The sequence below is a fragment of the Ovis aries genome, chromosome 7 (genome assembly GCF_016772045.2).
Source record: "Ovis aries strain OAR_USU_Benz2616 breed Rambouillet chromosome 7, ARS-UI_Ramb_v3.0, whole genome shotgun sequence".
Classification (NCBI taxonomy): Eukaryota; Metazoa; Chordata; class Mammalia; order Artiodactyla; family Bovidae; genus Ovis; species Ovis aries.
The window spans coordinates 12,647,603-12,671,202 of NC_056060.1; the positions used below are offsets into that span (position 1 = coordinate 12,647,603).

General features: G+C 39.2%; 1 protein-coding gene across 44 annotated transcripts in view; it reads right to left on the reverse strand.

Annotated features, from left to right (window-relative positions):
• DENND4A (DENN domain containing 4A) overlaps positions 1 to 5,456 on the reverse strand; it is a 109,208-nt gene extending 103,752 nt beyond the window's left edge. For all 44 annotated transcript variants that reach the window (XM_060418864.1, XM_060418859.1, XM_060418862.1 and 41 more), the window contains exon 1: positions 5,176 to 5,456. The gene's annotated coding sequence lies outside the window, so the exon portion shown is untranslated. The remainder of the gene's footprint in view (positions 1 to 5,175) is intronic.
• Positions 5,457 to 23,600: the final 18,144 nt, after the last annotated feature.

The window sequence follows — 23,600 nt, forward strand, 5'->3', positions numbered from 1 at the left end:
TAAAGTAAAATAGAGTAAAAATAAAAATTAAAAAAATAAATAAAATTCAAAATTCACAACTTGGGTTCATAATGGGCACTGTTCGAGAGATTTGGAAACTCTAAAAATAAAAATGAAAAAAAACACTTTCACTAACGTTTGTAACTATCTTGAATATATTAAAAAGAACTCTTACGAAGCAGTAACAAAAAGTCCAGTAGAAAATGTGTGAAGGATAGATATAGGCAAATCACTGAAGAGATAACCAAAAATACCCAACTATAAGAAAAGATGAAATAAAAACAGAACACAAATGAAATGCCATGTCACACTAATCAGATTGGAAAAATCCAAGAGTCTGACAACACCAACTATTGGTAAGGATATGGACGAATAGAAATTGTCAGTATTCTATAAACACCGGGGAAAGAGGAAAAATGTATATTCTAAGACCAGGCAATTTGACAATCAGGTATATGACCTGGAGAAACTCTGGTATGTTGCTTGAAGAGATACAAGGATTTCATGAGGCACTATTAATAATAGATAAAAAATGAAAACACTCTAAATGTTTATCAATAGAAGAAATGACCAACTCCAATACATTTATTCAATGGAACACTACAAACCAGTCAAAAATAAATGAACTAGACCTATAGTGCCAACAGGAATTGAGGGGAAAAAACGTAAAGAAAGCAAGTTTCAAAGTGTATATACCATGACACAATCGTATTAATAGCTGGCTAAATTTACCAGAGCAGTTTTAAACAGCTTAAATATAAAATTAAAAAGCACCTCATTTAAATTTTACAACCTTATGAGGTAAATATTTCTATTATCTAGATTTGATAGATGGGGACACTGAGGCATGCAGAAATTTTTAAACTTGCCTTACTTTAGGCCACAAAACTATTAAGTCGCAGAGTCAAGATTCAAGCCTAGGAAGTTACGGCTCCAAAGTCCACACTCTTCAAAAGCATCAAAAGCAATGTCATGCACTACACACACACACACACACACACACACACACACACACACACACACACACATATAGTTTATTGAAAGGTAAACTGGAAGGATATGCATCAAATTCATCACAGCAACTGCCTCTGGGAGGGGAGATAAGGAGAGAAAGAGGATGAAATTGGGGAGAAAAGAAGAGACTTTTCATCAGCAATGTTCAGGTAAAGTATAAAGTTCTACACTGAAATTTTAGAATTTAGTGTGTTCTTTAGAAAAAGAACACACAGTTCTTTTAAATTAAATGTATATCTCAAGCAAAAATGAAAGAGATGTCAAATTTTCTATGGTGAGTATGTATGTTGTTCACTACTTTGGGGAATTTTCTGTATTTTTTAAACTTTTCAAAATCAAAATGTCTCCCCTATAAAACAGTATTTTAACAAAAATAAATGTAACAAATTTCCAATCTCCGTATTTCAGCTTTTATTTGGAAATGCCAACAGCTAAACCGGGAGTTTATGTATATGTATACACTTTAACATACATATAGAAAATGCATTTTTATATGGCTCAAAAGAGACAAACTAAACATACCAGAAACAGTATTTCTTACATTTTGATGACTCACTATTCTCAATGAAAATGAAGTACATATAGCACTAGCAGGAAAATTCCCTTAATATCTTTCTATCTCTTTTTTTCTGCTGCTTTCTACTTGTCTGTGGTTTTGAAAAGAAGGAAGCAAAAAGAAACTCCCAAGAAATTGTCACATACTTTAACAAATAACAGCAGCCATGATAAACATATGTGGAGTCCTTCTAAACTTAAGATTTCCCAACATACAATCAAGTAACATTCCAAAAACTTACTTGTAAATTGGCTGTCTGGAACTCAGAACATATTTTCCCACAGAGAAAGTTAAAAGAGGATGTAATTACCAGGAAAAAAGATACTGCCTGAGGTGCCAGGCAGTGAGACAGAAAAAGCAGAGCACGCTATATGCACCGATGAGCCAGAAAGAAAAGAAAGGGTTTTCTCTACCAGTGTTTGAGGTCAGAAACCATGTGCCATTCATTCACCTGGGTATTCTCAGTGACTACCAAAGTACCTGGTACCTCATAAACATTCAAAAACCCGCTGCCTACTGACTGATGAGGTAATGAAGACAAGACTTGAGTCAAACTGTTCATCAGTTGGTGGCACTGGCAACATAGAATAGTAAGGGTTACGACACAAACAGAAAAAATGTTGGAGAGTAACAATGTGCAGTAATAGGAGCATCCATATATGGAAAACTGTTATCGGGCTGGTGCTGGTAGCTAAGAGAATGCCTTCACCTGTATTACTAGCTGTTTCTATTATTGTGTGTATTGCATAAACACCATATTTTCAGTTAGTTTGCTAACAATGAGGCATAAAGTAGTCTCTATTGGGGCAGTGGTTATGTGGGATTTTCAGGATTTTCTATGACTCTTGAAAATATATTAGTTCCATTAGTCTCATTTTAGTGATTATTAGAGCAATACTATTCAGAAGAGAGAAGAAAATGCTAACACTAAAATAGAAATTACCTGAAATCCTATCATCCAGAGATAATGTCTTTTAATATTGTATGCATTTCCTGAAAATCATTTTGCCATATATATGATATATAAAAAGTAACATAGTAATTTCTTTTATTCCTATTTTTCTCTCAAGATTATATTGTGCTTTCTCATGTTAGTAAAGTTTTAAAAAAAAATACGACTTTTAATAATTGCATTTACCGCAACTGAACTGAACTGAACTGCCATTAATTTTACCAATCCTCTAGTATATGGCATTTTAACTTACAGATTTTTCACTATTATAGTAACATACTACATAAATTAATCCCTTCTTATATATAAAGCTCTACATTGCTATTTTAGAATTCAAAGTGGTAATTATGACACACAGTAATAAAGCATGGAGTACCTGACTTGCCCCCACAATTTCTACTGAGCAATAATCAATGGGACACTGAACAAACAAGAAAGAAAGAAATTTTTATTGACTTTTCTTCATTTTCTTCTTCCACATTTGATAGGAACAAGGAAAAATTCCCACAAAATAATTCTCTGATATCAGAGAGGACAAGAACAGTAAGTTAATTTCTCTGCTACAGCCACTTCTTTTTCCACTTGGAATAATGAACCATCAATTTAAATAGGAATAAATAAGATATAATATTTATATCAAACATCTCTGCATTGGTGCTTAAATCTAAGCACATAAATAGTAAGTATGATTCGAAAAGTTCTGCAAACAAAAGATAACATTAACTAGTTTTATCACTCAATTAAAAAATAGCTTTCTTTTACAATTCTTCCACATTTTTATTATTTTTTGAATGAATTAGAAAATGTCATGCACTCTATCTCTTCCTTCTCACAGCCTCCCAATTACTCCAAATTTTATTCAAGTTGCCATAAATAGGTCAACAGCTCCATGAGCTTAAGAATCAATAACTATTTAAGCCAGTGGTAACTCATGTGGAAAAGTTCAGAACAAATCAGCATCAGCTTCTTGGCTCTCTTGCACAAACATAAAATTTATACTGCTTAACCAATTTTCAAAAGTGTAACTTTGTGTACATAAATTTAAAACTGAGGGCAAATTTTACTTATTATTTATTCCCAGTACGGGGCTACTGTCAAGAGCAATTAACTTTCCTAATAAATACATTCTTATAAAATTCCACAATGAAGTTAAGTCTATGCTTAATCATTCAGAAAAAGAAAATTATGTAACATACAGTAGTGTAATGATGACGATGATAATATACGCTATTCTGGACACCTACTGAGAAGCTGCAGCTCAAAAAGAGAAAATGTGAAAATGAGGTAAAAGCTACCCAAAATGTTTAATTCTGGCCAAAACAAAACAAAGTTCCCATAAAAGAGGCCTAGTAATTCTTTGTTTCATTACAAGTTCAAAAGGGGTGCAAATATCTCAGAAATCTTGTATACTTAGATTTTCAAAAGCTGAAATCTTAGTATCTAAACATAAAACTGTATAACTTGCCCAAGAGTCCTTATTTACTACCCAATCTTAGGTCCCCCGGAGACTACTTTTTACAATAATCTCAAACGCAATACAACAGATTAATGTAACCTGGGCTACGCTGTTCACAGGTGTCTCTGCCTCCTTCCCCCACCAGGAGAGAAGAGGTAGACTAGGGCAAGCAGAAAATAGAAAGGGACTATATACACCAAACAACAGCCTGTAATCTTGTAAAATTAATTCTTTTAAACTTGGACTATTATTGTCATTGTCGGATATTTTAAAGAATAACATATTCACGGAGTAGTACAATTCCTGCCCTTACGGGTCTCTAGCTAGCTGACACGCGTTTTCTTCCCAGATAAATACATGCCTGTTGACTGATGCTTATCCTACTGTTGCAAACAAGAAATAACTGTCCTATGAGACAAAAACCCTTCTCTACGGCTCCAGGCGTAACCATACGTTTGAATTAAAAACACACTGGAACAATAACAAAAATCTTTCAGTACATCTATCATTTAAAAGCATGATACTGAAAAGTCGTTGCTGCGACCCAGTTTTAGGTCACAAGCTTTTTTTTCCCCTCCTCCCCCTAGAAAGCGGTAAACTTCAAAGGGAATGGTGGCGACCAGGAATTGTTTATCACCTCCCCGACCCCCCCCCCCAAAAAAAAGACTGGGGAAAAACCCCAAACTGGCCAACTTGGACCTTGAGCAGGCTCACGTTGGCCGAGGTAGGCTAGGCAGACCCCCGCGAGGAAAATCGGGCCTCTGGGGGCCCGCCAGGCTCCAGCTGCCGCTTGTTTAAAACGTGGAGCAGGTGGGATTCCGTGAGGCCACCTCCGTCTTACGTAACGAGCTTGTCAAAACCCCAGCTCCAGGACCTCCCCTCTCACCGCCCCCGCCCCCACCCCCCAACAAGAGCCCCAGGCCAGCCCGGAATAGAAAATCCCGAACGAAAACAGAGGAGACCCCCAGCTGCAGACGCAGCGGCGCGGGAGCTGCTCTCAGCACCACCGCGCCGCCCGGAGCCGACCCAGCCAGCGAAGGACAGCCAGGCTCCGAGGAGCCCCCGAGCGGAGGTCGCGGCCATCCACGCCACATCTCCGAGCCCAGCCGGCCCCGCTCCCGAGCCCACGCTGTCACCGCTCCGGGCAGTGACAGCTCCACATGCCACCGCTGTCCGCGCCGCCGCCCCCGCACTCACCTCACCGCTGGCTCCCGCTCGAGAAGCGGGTAGAGCTTGGAGAGCGGTGCGGCGTCCACTCAGCGGTGGCGGGACACGAGGGGCTGAATGCCGCGGCGCTCCGAACCCGCTTAGCTCATCCCCAGCGGCGCTCCGCCCTGCGCGGCACCCCCGCCCGCCCAGGCCTGCCGTCTCAGTCAGACGGGACTCCCCCTCCCCTCGCGGCCGCCGCTGCCTCCGCCTCCTGCTCTGGCTCCAGCCGCCGCGGCAGCCGCCGCTGCGACCGGCGCCATCTTGACAGTGACGGAGGGGACGGAGGCGGGCATCGCGGCCTGCTAGCACCAATAGCGGACCAGGCCCTGGCTCGAGGGGGCGGCACAGGGACGCGTTGAGGGTCGCGGGGTCCTAGCGCCGGATACGCGATAGGCGTAGAAGGTGGGCGGAGCTGAGCAGTGTTCTCTCGTGACGCGCAGTGGAGTTGGGGAAGTGCGCTGTGGTTCCCCTTCGGGTGGAACCGAGGCGAGCGTGGGCGACACACACCTTCCCTTCCCCTTTCACCACAGCGAGGGTCAGGCCCCGTCATGGGCCAACTGACCTATTTCCTCCTTCCTCCCCAACAGTCTCAGGAGTCCAGACGTTGGCTAGCCGGAGCTCGCGGCGTCTGCCTGAGCGGCCGCTCCTCTACAAAGGGCACTCAGATTCCCCAGGAAACCCCCTCAGGGGTTAGCAACCACCTCCGAGTTGCTTTCGGTACCAAGATACTGCAGGTCAGGTGAAATAGGGGATTCAGGAGGGTTCTCTGAAAAGTACATCGATGAAACACCAATTGTTGACTGAAGGGGTGTAGGTTACATTGGATTAATGGGTTATGGCCTGCATACACCTGGCTACGGTGCCACCATGAGTGGCTGTTGGCAAGTTGCTTCTGAAAAATGAGGATGATAAAGACTGATTACTGCTACTGGGTTGCTCAGAAGGTTAAATGGTATAATACATGTGAAGTGCTTAACGTAGTACCTGAAAGTACTCAATCAATGTTCAATATTATTACATGGAATAAAGGCTATGAACAGAATTCTGGGACAGCAAATACCAGGATAGTTAAAAAAAAAAAAAAGGAAAGATCCATCTGAGGCATGAGAAGGAGCCAGTAATCTGAGAAATGCCCTGGAGAATTAAGGCAGAGGAAATGGGTATGCAAAAGACCTGTGGTAGGAAGGAACTTGGCTATTGGAACTGAGTGGAGTCCATAGTGCCAGGGAATCTGTGGTGCAAAGAGGAGTCTGCCCTGATACTGAAGAGGTGAGTGTGTAAGCAAGTGAGGGCCCATTTCCCCAGGCCCTAGGAAGACAAAGAAACAAGATTGGATTTTATTGTAATTGCAGCTGAAAGCTATTGAAGAGGAAGCGATGCCTGTTAGAGCAGGGAATTGAGAACAGTGATGTTTGCAGTATGACATTGTATCTGTATTTCAAGCAGTATATGGGCCAAAGGGGGCTTCCCTAGTGGCTCAGCTGCAAAGAATAAGCCTACGGTATGGGAGCGTGAGGATATGTGGGTTGGATCCCTGGGTTGGGCAGATCCCTTGGAGGAAGGCCAGGCAACCTACTCCAGTATTCTTGCCTGGAGAATCCCATGAACAGAGAAGCCTGGCAAGCTACAGTCCGTAGAGTCACAAAGAGTCGGACACCACTGGAACAACTTGGCACTGCACAGCATGAGCCAAAGAACTGGATTTAAAGTAAAATAAAAAACCTGGGATTGAGCCTCTTTCAACACTAAATTGTTCAAATTATACATTCTGATCTTCAGTTCCCTTATTAAAAAAAAAGTGAACATCACATAAAACTGCATATGGAGAAATACCACTTTCATTGACAATTGTTAAATAATGTAATTTCTAAGTGTTTTGTATGTCATATATAGTTGCCTGAATGGAAGTTGCTGAGTCGTATCTGAGTCTTTGCAACCCCATGGACTGTAGTCTACCAGGCTCCTCCATCCATGGGATTTTCCTGGCAAGAGTACCGGAGTGGGTTGCCATTTCCTAATCCAAGGAATCTTTCTGACCCAGGAATAGAACCCGGGTCTCTTGCATTGCAGGCAGATGCTTTACTGTCTGAGCCACCAGGGAAGCCCTAATCAGTGCAATGCTATTTGGTAAGTACATTTAGTGGTCTACTTACTGCAAGTAGTAATCCAAATCAGTGATTCTTACTCATTTTTGCACAGAGTGCTACTAAGGAAAAGAATATGAACTGTTATGAATATGTAGTTTACTGATGCTGTAATTCCAAATGTGTTTTTCTTTTTTTTGGCTCTGTGTGCCATGTATGGATGTGAGAGTTGGACTGTGAAGAAGGCTGAGCGCCGAAGAATTGATGCTTTCAAACTGTGGTGTTGGAGAAGACTCTTGAGAGTCCCTTGGACTGCAAGGAGATCCAACCAGTCCATCGTGAAGGCAATCAACCCTGGGATTTCTTTGGAAGGAATGATGCTAAAGCTGAAGCTCCAGTACTTTGGCCACCTCATGCGAAGAGTTGACTCATTGGAAAAGACTCTGATGCTGGGAGGGATTGGGGGCAGGAGGAGAAGGGGACGACAGAGGATGAGATGGCTGGATGGCATCACGGACTTGATGGATGTGAATCTGAGTGAACTCCGGGAGATGGTGATGGGCAGGGAGGCCTGGCGTGCTTCGATTCATGGGGTCGCAAAGAGTCGGACACGACTGAGTGACTGAACTGAACTGTGCCGTTTCCAGACCTTTTTCATCATCCCAAACTGAAACTCTGTAGCGAGTGTATTATAAATCCTATTCTACATTATAAGACATGTACTTTTGAAAGGTATCTGGTAAGTTCCTCTCCCACGCCCCTCAAAAATGGCAGTAGCCTTGGTGATCAGTAGGATTGTTTACTGCCATTTGAGGGTTTAATGGATTACACCATGTGAGTTTATTATTATGATTTTTTGCGGGGGGCGCGGGGGGGGACTGTGCCTGGTGGCCTATGGGATCTTAATTCCCTAACCAGGAGTCAAATCCAGATCCACAGTAGTGAAAGCAATGAGTCTTAACCACCAGTGGTGGTGGTTTAGTTGCTAAGCTGTGTCCGACTCTTGCGACCCCGTGGACTGTAGCCTGCCATGCGCTTCTGTCCTTGGGATTCTCTAGGCAAGAATACTGGACTGGGTTTCCCGCCCTCCTCCAGGGGATCTTCTCAACCCAGGGATCGAACTTTCGTCTCTTACATCTCGTGCATTGGCAGGCAGGTTCTTTACCACTAGTGCCGCCTGGGAAGCCCCTAACCACCAGACAGCCAGGGAATTCCCCTATATAAGTTTAGAAATCACCAACTGAGAAGTAAGAGTAAGAAATAAGTGTCAGTTTTTAGCTCAAGATGGTTAACACATCATACTAATGAGGAGGACTAATGTAGGATCAGTTAATTTTCAGCGCTGAAAAGGTGTGTTCTGTTACCATAAAATGTGCCCTTTGGTGTTGTAAATGTGCGTTCCAAGATGGCCCGGACAACCTGTTGCTCTATTTATGTACAACTACTCTAACTATGTATCTTTTTAATGCTATTAATTTTCCTTACAAAATAAATGTTTCCAGCTCTGGGTAAATTTAATTTAAAAAAGGAATCTTCTGTGAAGAATGGATTAGAAAAGAGCAAGAGAGAAGGAAGCCTATTTTTGTCACATTTCAGATAACCCAGCATTCCATAAAGTTCAAAAGATCAAGATCTTGACCTGAAAATACTGAGTCGACCACTTTTTTTGTATTTTTGAGCACATCCCAGATGCAGCATTTTAACTCTACTAAACAAAATGTTAAATCTCTTTTCCAGGATAGATCCTTCCTCCCCACTGCCCATATCATTCACAGGATTCTTATTCCTAATGTGAGGGCATGGCTGTAGGTCAATCAGTGATCGAAAGGGGAGGATTATAACATAAAGGGGCAAGAGGGAACTCTTTTGGATGGATGGATGTCTAGATATCACTATCTAGATGGTAGTGATGGTTTCACAGATGTATACACAGATCAAACTTAGCAAGTTGCACACTTTGAATGTGTGTAGTCCACTGTGTGTCAATTACTTCTCAATAAAGCTGCGAAAAAAAAGAGTTCAATTGGGAACCTCTCACTCTTAACTGTCAAACAAATTCACATATTTTCATCTGCGTTAAAGAATGCCAATTAAAGTATTGACTATGCTCAGTCACCAAGTTGTGTCTGATTCTTTACAACCCCATGGACTGTAGCCCTCCAGACACCCCTGTTCATGGGATTTCCCAGGCAAGACCACTGAAGAGGGTTGCCATTTCCTTCTCCAGGGTTAAAATATTATAGACATATAATTGCAAGCGTAGTTTATAGAGTGGAATTCTAAAAAGCTTCAAAAGTTGAAAAGTTTTGGGACTTCCCTGGCAGTACAGTTGTTGGGTATCTGCCTGCCCATGCAGAAGACAGGGGTTTGATCCCTGGTTTTGAGGAGGATCCCATATGTCACAGAGCACCTGAGCCCCTGTGCCACAACATTGAGCCTGTGCTCTGAAGCCCAGGAACCTCGATTACTGAGTCCACGTGCCACAGCTGCTGAAGCCCACACACTCTAGAGCCCGTGCTCTGCAGGAAGAGAAGCCACTGCAATGAGAAGCCCACACAAAGCAATAAAGACCCAGCACAGCCAAAACAAAATTTAAAAGTTGAAAAGTTTTGAATGTTTCTTTTTTTTAATCAAAGGTAACACTTTCTGAAAGAACATACTAAAAGGCAGTAGAAAGACAATAAGGAGCATTTGACTGCATGCTCAGGAAATGCATTTAAGTACCTTAGAATCCTTAACAGTCATATCATGAGTCCTCTCAGAATTTGTCACAGTAGTCACAGTTAAACCCTAAATGTGATTTGGCTAAGGGAGTCTAACCTTGCTGTCACAGCCAGATTTTTTTAAATGTGCCTGAGAAACTTGGGCTCCATGCCTTTTCTGAGATTACATTATCTTTCACACCTGGAACTCTATCTGGTTGTTTCTTAGAAATTTTGTTTTTAATGCTGTGGCTTGAAAAATCCATGAAGGAAAACTATGAAACCAGTAACAGTTTAAAACACTGGAAACTCAATTATTGTACCTACTACCTAATGCTCACCACCTGTTAAATCTATTTAATTGCTAAACCAGAAGTTTTTTTTAATATCTTTTAAAAAAATTTATCCATGTCTTTGGAAGAGTATTCTAGAAAGCTGTTCTTGATATCTGTCCCTTGCAGCTTCCTTATGGATGAGAAAGCCTTCCACCAAGAATTGATGGTCTTTTAGAAAATCTTCAGATATCTCCCAAAGCAGAACACATGGTTCTATTCACCGTGAAAGTGTTAGAATGACATTCCAGTGTATTTAATCCACAAACTGAAATTTATTGGCAGTGTTGTCAGATTATCATCTTTCTTCCTAAAAACACAAACCTGGGACTTCCCTGGCAATTCCTGATTAAGACTCTGAGCTTCAAATGCAGGGAGCAAAGGTTCAGTCCCTGTTTGGGAAACTAGGATCCTACATGCCAAGAGGTGTGGCCAAAAAAAGAAACAAACAAACAAAAAAAACCCCATAAACCTGATGAAATACTTTTCAAAGACAAATTATCTGAACAACTTGTAAGAATAATAGTGAGAAGTGTCCTGTTGCAAATAACAAATTCTAAACCTGATACTTGAGTGTCTAAGGATAAGAGGGCTGCAGCAGTCTGAGATACTGCTCTCTTTACCCTCTCTGTGGCTGAGGAGTCATATCTTTGAGTCAGCACTTTCCCACAAATTTGAAAATTATCGCCTCTCAACATCTTCCTCAAGTTAATGCTTTTACTTCTCTCAACAATTCCTGCTATTAATAAATCCAACATTTAGTTTTTAAATGATCTGCAAAAGGAAGTTATTTTTATGTAGTATATCTTGACTATCATTGTCCATGGCTGAATATTTTCAGAACATTTTATGAATTCACTTCAGTTGGCATTTATACACAAAGCACTGTGCTGGGCACAAAAGGGAATGAAAGTAGATAAGTGCATATTAAAGGCACAAAGTATGCTCCCAGACAGACTGAGAAGTTCCACACTAGGTGTTTAAATTTGTTGCTGTGGGAGCTTAGGGAAGTTGATTAATTCAGAGTGTATGGATTCAAGGTGATGGATAGATGACATTTGAACCAATCAAAAGAGAACCTAGACTTTCTATAAAAGGTGTGTGTGTGTGTGTGTGTGTACGCTTGCATGCATGTACACACTAAGTCACTTCATTCATGTCTGAATCTTTGCGACCCTATGGACTGTAGCCCACCAGGTGCCTCTGTCCATGGGATTCTCCAGGCAAGAATACTGGAGTAGGTTGCCATGTTCTCCTCCAGGGGATTTTCCCTACCCAGGGATCAAATCCGTGTTTCTCATGTCTCCTGCATTGGCAGGTGTGTCCTTTACCACTAGCATCACCTGGGAGTTAGTTCAGTTGCTTGGTCATGTCCAACTCTGTGACCCCATGGACTGCAGCACAATGGGCCTCCCTGTCCATCACCAACTTCTGGAGTTTACTCAAACTCATGTCCATTGAGTCAGTGATGCCATCCAACCATCTCATCCTCTGTTGTCCCCTTCTCCTCCTGCCTTCAATCTTTCCCAGCATCAGGGTCTTTTCAAATGAGTCAGCCCTCTATAAATGGTGACAGCACCTTGTTTGGGATATGGGGGTTGGGGTTATACAAGATAAAAGCTTTTTTTTTTTTTTTCTCTGAAACTTTATTCCAGATGTACTAGAATTGTTCTCAACAAATGAAACAAATGCTCATAAATTGTTCCAACACTTTGACTCTATTTGGGAGTGGCCAAAGGTTCAAATAATTTGGAAGGATGGATATCTGTGCTGACTTGCAGGAAATATGAGTCATCTTTTCTCATGTACTCAGCACTGTTGTTACAGCTAGGATATTTGGGAAACATGAAGCTAAACAAATCAGACACTGAGTCTTTTCTTTTTTTTAATTGATTGGCCCAGACATGCGTCCTGCAAGGGTAGACAACTGGGACGCCCTTTTTATTGTCAAAGCTTAAAGAACACTGCCGGCAAGGGGAAACACCTGCAATGAAAAAAAAAAGCTTAAGAATATAATGCTTCTGTTTTCTTTATAATCCCTCAGTCTAGGAGACAAACACATCTTTAGTCTATACATCTCTTCTAAGCTTCAGGATTGTATATTCATTTGCCTCCAGACAAATAAGTCCCAAGTGCACCTGAAAGGAACATTTTCAAAGGTAAACTCATTATCTTGACCGGAAGCCTGTTTCTCCTATATTCTCTAATTTCTTGAATAGGACTCACTATACAGTAGTCAGAAAAGTTAGAACCTGTGAAGGGAGTTCCCTAGAGGCCCAGTGGTAAAGAATTCCCCTTCCAGAGTAGAAGACTCAGGCTCGATCCCTGGTTGGGGAACTAAGATCCCACATGCCATGGGGCTGTGCGTGCAGCTAAGCCCTGCACTGCAAGGAAGATCCAGCACAGCCGAACAACAGTAACAACAAAACCAGTTGATACCGTCTCCTTAACATCAAGCATATCCTTCTTCACCTATCTGCATTCCTACTGACCCAGTTCAAATCCCTGTTTTTTCGGCTTTTTTTTTTTTTTTTTTACTTGAAATTTTGTAGCAATCAAGTAATTGGATTCCCAATCTCCTGTCTTTTCTCCTTCATCCATCCCTCCCTTTGTTGCCAGGCTGATCTTTCTAAAGAAGAAATATGATCATTTTTTCCAGAGATAGCTTGAGGTTGCTAGCTTCCTATTTTCCTTTCTTTCTACTCTGGGTGGAAAAGTTCATCAGTGTTCAGTCTCGATGTTACCTAAGAGGAGCAAGGGCGTTAGGATCTGTTCCTGGTTCTTCACTTCTCTTCTCCAGCATGTTGATCCCTCTCATTCAGAATACTTTCAGGCTCATGAGAGGAGGCTCTTAATGGAACTTAAGAAAGCATTTAAGCCTCTACTGTCCATGAGTACATATATGCATACAAAGAGATGGATTGGTTAGTTATATTAAGGATAAAGTTAATCCAGAAGGGAAAAACTCTAGCAACTAGTTTATTCAGGATTTGGAGAATAATAGACTAATAATAAAGATTTAAATTAGAAATGCTGCTAAGTCGCGTCAGTCATGTCCGACTCTGTGCGACCCCATAGACGGCAGCCTATCAGGCTCCTCTGTCCCTGGGATTCTCCAGGCAAGAACACTGGAGTGGGTTGCCATTTCCTTCTCCAATGCATGAAAGTTTAAAGTGAAAGGGAAGTCGCTTAGTCGTGTCCGACTTTTAGTGACCCCACGGACTGCAGCCCACCAGGCTCTTCCATCCATGGGAGTTCCAGGCAAGAGTACTGGAGTGGGTTGCCAGTGCCTTCTCCGTAAATTAGAAATAAGCAAACATAAAGATCTCCAAAGCCTCTCCTAGGGCTAGTTTAGGCCCTTATGTCAGTCACTTTACTATCTCCTAGAAACAAATATCCTTCCTCTACATTCTCTACTTACAAGTCTGCAAGTTTTCATGTTTGATTGTAATTATCTTAACTGCATTTGAAATTTAATAAAATCAGCATATTGATTTAATAGAATTTAGATGTTATAATAATAATTTACAGAGTTTTAAATTATACTAAAAAGGAAACAGAAGTTGAGATGAGGCTATCTTTTATTTGAATGTATTAGAACTGAAGTGGAAGAACAGCTTTTAGAGAAGGCACAATAGAGCAGTACTGGCAAACCCCTGCCTGCCTGTGCAATGCTGTCTGGAGAGTACCGAATCCTACAGTGAAAAAAGCACAACCGGAGAGCCCTTGATGTCACGTTGTGGAGAGTATGTAACAATACCATTCATCTTTAACCAACTTTGTGATAAAAGGGAATGAGGAGTTAATGGAGTCATAAAAAAAAGAGAAACGTATTCTTCCATTTCAGATTCTCCTGGTAATCACACAGCACAGGGCTCTATTTGCCACAAGGTTAGAACCAAGTATTGAAATACTAGCAGTAATAAAAATGGTCATCAGTTGCAAATGAGAATCTTAAGGGTGGAGTTCAGGTAACATATAGGGCAATTGGACAAGGGTAGGGCTAAATGGATTGGATTACAGAGTGATTGAGGTGGGGCCAGCAATTAGAAGTGGATTTAAAATGTATCATGTGACCCATGTGGTGTTGGCTTTATAAGAATGATATTTTCATAAATTGACTTCATGTTTCTATAACCCAGAACATAGGATTTTTGAGAAAGAACCTTAGAGATCATCTAGTGAGCATTTTATTTTCCAAAAAGTGAACATTTACCTACTTGTGATTTGTCCAAGGTCATAAACATACAATAGTGAGAGGAGTTTGAAGACTAGAATCTAGATCCCTAAATTCTTTGCTTTCTCTATTACAAAGATATGAAATCAGTTCTGAGAACTCAGTATTCATGAAGTAAGCTGGATACATAGGAAATTACTGTTCAAGAGGTGAAAAAACTGAGGCTCAGAAAGGTGGAGTAAATTTACCAAATCCCATGGGTGGAATGGATCAAAGCCCAGGCCTCACAGTTCCTGGGCCAGTAATCTACTAAACCACATTGCTTCAGAGATTAAAAGAAAAAAAGTGAAAACGAAAAAAATGCCATGTGTCTAGGCATTCACTCTTTCAATCTGCAGGTGTTTTACTGTTGTTATATGCTGGGCACTCCTCTAGGTGCCATAAAAAAGATCACAAGGTTAAAAGATTTATTTTGCAAGAATAGATTTCTATTTTGCAAGACTAAAATTTGAACGTTACCTAATTATCAGGGAAATGCACATGCCTTTTGGTAGTTGATAAGCTAGCAGGAAGTATGTCTTGGTATAATACAGTATTGAAAACATTTTCACTTTCACCAAAGGATGGGTTTCAAAGTGTCTACTGTATTACCTGCTACTGTATTTTTGTGTGTATATATATAACATCTGACAATGCCAAAGTTTTTGAGACTGTAGGAAAACTGGAACTCGTTGCTCTGCTACGGGGAATGTCAAATGGCCCAACCCCTTTGGAAAGCCGTTTGACAATACTTACTAAAATTTAAAATGCATATACCCTACAATCCATCAGTTCCATTTCTGGGTATATACTCTAAAGCAGTTTTTTCAAACTGTAATTCATGATCCATTAGTGAATTGTGAAATCAATTTAAAGGTTATAATAAACATTTATTTTTTTTAAACAAATGAAATAGAACAGAAATATCAGGGTAAGGATTATTTTGTGAATTTTTGAGCACTACCTAGATTCTCCCTTTCCAGGACTAAATGATTAATTCTCTGAGCTGCTAGATATGTTGCAGCCTACAGCTTTTGGGTGAGTCCCTCTGTAGGACTGTCTCCTGGAAGAGAGCTACTTGCCCAAGGTCACACACACCCTCTTCCTGGGTGCAGCTATATTCAGTAACTGAGCAGTGCAGGTATATATAAAAAAAAGCCGGATCCCCTTGCCCTGATTCCAAATGACTCTGAATAATCACTGCAGTGAATATGGGATCAACTGAGGCCTTTGTTATCACTTTGTTAGAGCACAAAACTACCTCTGCCCGTATTCCTGCTTCTTTTACTTCCCAGCAGGTGCTGATTCCTGGACACTCCCTCATAAACAGCCTGTACACAAATTTCTGTCTCAGATCTACTTGCTAGGCAACTCAGCCTGTGGTGATATGTGCATGTATGCATGTACAGGAACTTAATATAAAATTATTTCTTAATGTGTATTGGCCATAAAAACTTAACTCCTGCAGTTAGGAAAAGTCATGCACATATGCACCAGGAGACACTATGAAGATGTTTGTTAGGGTATTGTTCACAGTGACGATGACAAAAACTAAATGTCCACAGTGATGCAATGGAATCTTATATAATACTTAAAATTAGTGAAATCTCAGATTTAGAAAACAAGCTTATGGAAACGGGGCATGGGGAAGGGATAAATTGGGAGATTGGAATTAATATATACACACTAATATATATGAAATAGATAACTGTTAAGGACCTACTATATAGGGAGCATAGGGAGCTCTATTCAATACTCTGTATGGGAGAATAATTTTAAAAAGAGTGGATATATGTATAACTGACTCACTTTGCTATATGGCAGAAATTAACACAACATTGTAAATCAACTATATTCCAATAAAACTAAAAAAAATTGTCTAAGAAAAATTAGTGAATCTACTGACATCTAGCAACATGAACAAATTTCTACGATAAAGGAACGCTTACAAACTTTAGGATAGTGGCTTCCTCTGAAGAAGGCGTGTGGGAAACGAAATGAAATCAGGGCTTCAATTGTGACATTGTATTGTTTCTTAAAGAAATATCTAAACAAACACAGTGAGATGATAGCATTTATTAAATTTGTAAGAGTACATATGTTTTTGTCACTTTTCTGAATGTTTAAAATATTTTAAAATTGAATTTTGTTCAATGAATTATTACTGCAGAAAGTCTACATTAAAAAAAAAGAAAAGCATTTTACCTTTATCTTACTATCAGGAAGTAACAAACGAACAGCTAACAGGGTCACTTCCTCTTACACAAGCCATTTGGTCAAAATGTAATGGCTCATGGAGTCCAGATATTCTAGTTATAACTGTTTGGCTGGTTTAATTACATTATTTATGCCCCCCCCCCCCATTTTCATTACTACTAAATTCCATGTAATAAGAACAATACTGAAATCTTTTAGGAGTTCATCAATATGTCTGTTGTACTCTGTGAAGCCAAAAGTGAAAGTTGCTCAGTCATGTCTGACTCTTTGTAACCCGTGGACTCTACAGTCCATGGAATTCTCCAGGCCAGAATACTGGAGTAGATAGCTGTTCCCTTCCAACCCAGGGATTGAACCCAGGTCTCCCACATTGCAGGCAGATTCTTTCCCAGCTGAGCCACCAGGGAAGCCTGTGAAGCCAAACGAGGGAATTGAAAAAAATACTAAGCAAGGTATTTGGTTGACCATATAAATAAGGTCACTCTGGTTTAATAGTAGCTTCACATTAGTGGTGATAGGCTTCAAGTAGAGAAGATGAGAAAGGACAGTAGAAATATTATTACCAGGGACTTCCCTGGTGGTCCAGTGGCTAAGACTCCACACTCCCAAAGCAGGGGGCCTGGTTCAATCCCTGGTCAGGGAACTAGATCCCAAAAGTGGCAGCTAAGAGTTTGAATGCCATAACTAAAAGATCTTGCATGCTGCAACAAAGATTGAAGATTCCCATGTGCCACGATTAAGACCTGCCACAGCAAAATAAACAAAATAAATATTTTTTTAAAAAGGAGAAATATTACCATTACATTCCTGAGTCTGCACAACATTGCCTTTGTATCATATAGTACACCTAGAATGCAAATGAAACTGGCCAGGTTGTATTAGAGGAGGAATTCAGTAGAGGTTCGTGTTATTATCCAAAAGCATGTGTAACAGATCTGAGGAATGCACTAAAAGAAGTAAGCAAAATAAAAGTGTGGCCAGTAATGAAACTATGAATTAGGATAAGAAGTGGTTGTGGCTTTGGGAGAGTCTCTGCTGGATTGCTTACTTGACCCTTCATTTTACTTACTTAGGTTTGGTTTTCTTTTTCTATAGAATATATGCAAAGTGCAACCCTTTGCCTATGTAGACTTAATATGATTTACAAACTTTAATACAGAAGCTTTTTTAATACTTCAACTCATGCATATATTTAGGGAAAGGAAAAGCTGTGGAATATTAGTAAGTCCTATGTATAAAAACAACCAAAATAAAGCAAATCTTCATAGCTTAATATGAGAACAGAATGAATCTATTTATAAGGAACTACATTAATGCAAAATAACTCTAAATGATGTTACGTAGGGGTTTCCAAAGCAACAAGGAAGTTGAAACAAGCACATCTGGAGGTTAAACTCTATTAGAAATAGTTGCAGATGGAAGTTTGGGGAAAATTGTTAATGCCTACCTCAGTCCTCAGAACTAAGAATTCCAAAAAATTTGAGTAACTGGACCATAAGCTGATTTGGATGAATAAGAATATCATTTAGACAGGACACATGTATGCTGCTAACTAAGGTGGGTCAGAGAATATCTTCCAAAATAATTTGTTCTTGTCACTATTACTGCTTGAGTAAGTGCACTGTCAATGAAATAAGATTTGTTACAATGAGACCCGTCCACTAGATGTAGAACTGGAATAGGAAAGACACTTGAGACGTGTGTTTTCTTTGTGAAAAAGCTGTGCCTTTGGAACATAGCTATTAGCTCATAGTTCCAGGGAAACTTCACATTCAGGGCCTAAGAAACCTTACTCAATGTTTTTCTATTTGACCTAGTTAAATTTCTTGGAATAGGAAGTTACGATGCTAATTTTTTCAAGAATTGTGCGGATGCCTCTGAGAAACTTTTGTCCTTTAAAACCTGTCACTGCAGTATAATCTATAAAAATTTTGAATTACTATGTTGACACCTGAAACTACTATAGTACTGTAAATCAACAATATCTCAATAAAATTTTTTTAAATTTAACATATCTGTAAATTTAGAGGGAACAGGGAAAGGAATTTTTGTGAAGGATGAAGACTAGAAGGCCTACACAGGAGGCAGCTTTAGGGCAGACTGTTTATTTGTTTGGTCTTATTCACAGCTGAGAATCTATTAAGACATTAGCAAATCCTAGTCCAGATTTTGGGACAGAGGGGTAAATACCTGACCTTTCATTTTCAATTAACCATTTCCCTTCCTACAACCCGAACTACATCTTTTTTTATTTTTTATTGGAGGATAATTGCTTTACAATATTGTGTTGGCCTTTGCCAACTACATCTTAATCATTTTGTCCTTTTGAGTATTTTGTGATCGTCTATAATTATCTGATGGACTTTTCATATCTTTCATCTTTCATTTTGTGAATATGTATTGTCCCAATTTTTAATTACATGACTTATACCAATTTATGTATTTGGGTAGAATAATGGTTAATTATCATCATTATTAAAAACATTCAGATCTCTACATATATCCACACAAGTTGGCATTTACGAAAGAAATTCCTCAGACATATTTATTTTCTTCCATCAACCAAAAATAGCCTCAACACAACACAATTATTTTATATAATAAATTTTTGGTCTTCTATTTTTATCACTAACACCCATCTCAAACCCTGAAACCTCAAAAGGAATCACACAGGACTACATACCTTATTGATATTTAGTAAACAGTCATCTGTTCTTATTGTGTTGGTCTTTGCAGTTCTCATGTAACGATGACAATCATTTATTTAGACCATTAGTTGTCCTTAATCCAGTTTTGTGCTAAACTTTAGAGTCTCTGGAAAGGCCACTTTAATCTTTGGTGAAAACCTTCAAGGTAGAAGCTCAGAAAACTTAAAAATTTTTTGTTTTAATAATCCGTTACCTACTTTAAGACCCTCACATGAAAAGTTACACGAAGTACCTTTTCCTGTGGTCTCTTCTTCTTTTTTCCCCCTGCTCTCTTTGGTTTACAACAGACACAGTTATGTTACAACCACATAGCAAAATTTTGCAACAGAATGGCCTTGAAATAGAATACTGCCCACTTGAAAACTTAAGCAATCGTATGGAATAAACGAAATGGTGACTGCTAGGCTTCACGTGTTTCTTCTTATAAGGAAGTTATCACCTTTTCGGAAGACTGTATTAGTTTTTTTAAAAAATATTTCACTTTAAAACATTATTTACTTATTTACTATTTTGGGCTGCACTGTGTCTTCATTGCTGTGCTCCGGCTTTCTCTGGTTGCTGCGAGTGGGGGCTATTCTCCAGTGGCGGTGCCCGGGCTTCTCGTTACAGTGGCTTCTCTTGTGGAGCTCTAAGGTGCATGGGCTTCAGCAGTTGCGGCACATGGGCTGAGTAGTCGCAGTTTGAAGACTCTAGAGTGTGGGCTCGGTCTGCTGTGGCCATGGGCTTAGTTGCTCTGTGGCAGGTAGGATCCTCCTGGATTGGGGATTGAACCTGTGTCTCCTGCATTGGCAGGTGGATTCTTAACAACTGGGCCACCAGGAAAGTCCAGGAATGTTATTCTTTCATTGACCCCATACCTTATCTATATCAGAGAGTTGTTGGTTTTGTAATGTACAGTCATAGTGCTACAGCCAAGAAATAATCCTATCATCTACAAGTGCTGCTTTAGTCAGTAAAATACAGCTTCTGAAAATAAGTAATTGCTACTACTTGGTCACTACTATAGTATTTCTCATTTCTCTTAAAAATGGTAAAATTACTGAGGGCACATAAACCCTTTAAAAATTTACTGTGTCTGCATACTTGATCCGCATCAGCAAATGAATTAAACAGCTGGAATAATACTCTGAAACCAAAGCTTGATTCTCAAAACTGTTAATCTCTGTTTTTTGGGCTTTCTGTTTTGTTTGTTTTGGGGGTTTTTTTGGCAAGAGACCTCATTACTCTGGTCACAGATGACTTGCTTGAGTTTCAAAGTTTTCCTTTTTCAATTTTGATTCTAATATGAAATTGAAATGATAAATAAGCAACATATGGGCCACTCTGATAGACTGAAAATTCTCCTTAGGCTGCACGTGCCTCCTGATAACGGTATAATATGCTGTCACTGGAACTGCTGATCTGACTCTCTCAAAACATTTTGTAAACATAGGATATCCACTCAAAGCCAGCCTAATGAGAGTAATTCTTCCACATTTTTCTCCATGTCTACCAAATATGATCATTTTTCACGTGGAAACTTGAAGAAAGTTGAAATCTTTTTTTTTAGTAGCAGTGGGTAAATTACAGGGTACCCATAAAACGTCACAAGCCAGGGGCAAACTGAACTGTAATACAGTTTTCCTAACCATGCAGAAGTGTGTTCAGCCAGTTAATGGTCTCATGAACATGATCTCTCTAACGACTTTAGTTGTGTGACCGGGAGCACTCTTATAGTAATTAGGTGACATTAAAATTTCAGAAAAAGCATGGTTCCAGGGCCATATAAGGGAGGGACGTTCACGAGGCAGGGGACTTGTAGATATCCATGACTGGTTTGTGTTGAAGTATGTCAGAAAACAACACAACACCATAAAGCAATTATCCTCCAATTAAAAATAAATAAAAAATTTCAAAGGTGCTAGTTTCCTTCAGTTCTTTATTTTTCTATAGAAGTTTCTTGGGTTATTGACTCACTGGAATGACTTACTTTAGATGACTGTGGGGTCGTTGATTTATTCTAGAAATTAGCATTTTTATTAATAGTCTAACAGAAAACTCATACACTATATAAGCTTTATCAGCACGCTTACATCCTTCTTCATGTAGCACTTGAAACTGTGAGATGTTGCATGAAATTGTCTTCTCTTAATCTGTTTTGTAGGTAATTAATGAAAAGTCATTGTTCACCTGTATAGCAGACCGAAAAGGATGGCTTAATTTTGACCTGAAAAATGAAGAATTTCTTTAATTTGTGGCAGTGTCTACATGGCACAACAAAAGGTGGAGATTTGGTGTGCCCTCAGTTCCAGTTATTTTGAGAAATAGGGAAAGCTATAACAATGTGCTCTAAATTACTAGGTTTAGGTTTGACTGTTTACATCACAATATACGTCATTGCTTTAAGAATGCGGCAGCATGTTCCGTGTTGCTGACGATTCCCATCAGAACAAGAAAACAAGGAAAGCAGCTTTAGCAAGAGTAAGCAAGGAGATTTCGCTTACTTGCTTTACAAAGCAAATGTAGTCATTTAATTCGCAGGAAAGAATAAACCACCACATGCTATGATTTCCGTATTGCTTCTCATAGATTGAGTAAAAACTTTATTTGTAATTTTATCTTCATTTCAAAGTATATTGATATAAAGGAGCTGGAATTCAATTCTTGTAGAAGTTAAATACGATTCTTTAACTAAAAGTTTCTTGACTTGGCCTCAGATTTATGGTTCAGATTACTCTTGGTTTGCTGGCTTGGTTTAGAAAACCGAACACCCTGTACAATTCTGAATTAGAAGTCTCAGGAAAAAAAAAAATTCTTTCTTAATTACAGAAAAAAAATTCTACTTTCTTAATTACACTGTATTTTATAAGAAGATTACTCATTCTAAAATTAGCCCTCTGATGATGGCAAAACAGCTGGATGCAAAGTGAAAAAATTCAAGGACTCCTACAGTTTTAGACAGACAGTTTCAACCACCTCTTTTGATTCTTAATCTTATGTTTTACAGTGGTATAAAATACTAAAAAACTATGGTACATTAAAGTATATTTAAGTCTGGTGTATATTGGTGTTTATTTCCTGCTATAGGTTAACAATCTAAAAATAGAAATACGATTCATTTTTTAATGAGGTTTTGCACATAATTTTATAAGTGTTTTCAGAATGAGAACTGAATTTGATTTTTCTTGACCAAAGTTTGCACTTGGCCAACAAAGGCTGTTGGAGACCCCGTTAAATTTTTGCTTAATCTGACAATCTTTGTCTTAAAAACAAAAACAAGAGTTATTTAACATACGATAAAAATAAGTTTTGGCAAAATGCCTAGTGTTCAAACTACCACTACGATCAAGATATGGAATACAAGCCCCAACCAAATTCCCTTGTGATACCCCTTTGTGAGCAGACCCTCACCCTACCCTTAACCAAGATAATCACAAATCTGTTTTCTATTCCTATAGTTTTGCCTTTTCAAAAATGTCATATAAATTGAATAATATGTACTTTTTGAGTCTGACACCTTTCACTAAGCAAAATGCTTTTGAGATTCATCCATGTTCTTGTGTGTGTCAAGAGTTTATTCCCCTGCAAAAAAAAAAGTTTATTCTTTTTTTATTGTTGAACAGTGTTCTTTTTATGGATGTAAAAGTTTAACCATTCTCAAGTCAATGGACATCTGGACTGTTTCTAATTTTTGGTTATTACAAGTGAAGCTACTGTAAACATCTGTGTTTAGGGTTTTGAATGAACATAAGCTTTAATTTCACTCTGGTAAATACCAGGGAGTGAGATTGCTGCATTTGTGGTGATTCTATGTTTAACTTTATGAAAAAAAAAAAAAAGGCAAAACTACCAAATTGTTTTCTAGAGTGGCTCTACTGTTGTGCATTGGCCTCCAACAAAGTATGAGAATGCATGAAAGAATTCAGTTGCTCCCTGTTCTCACCAGCTCTTGGTATTGTGAGATCGTTTCAGTTTAATTATTCTAACAGGTGTTTTGTAGTATCTCATTATGGTTTTAATTTATATTTCCCCGAGCTTACTCCTTGGAAGAAAAGTTATGACCAACCTAGGTAGCATATTCAAAAGCAGAGACGTTACTTTGCCAACTAAGGTCCATCTAGTCAAGGCTATGGTTTTTCCTGTGGTCATGTAGGGATGTGAGAGTTGGACTGTGA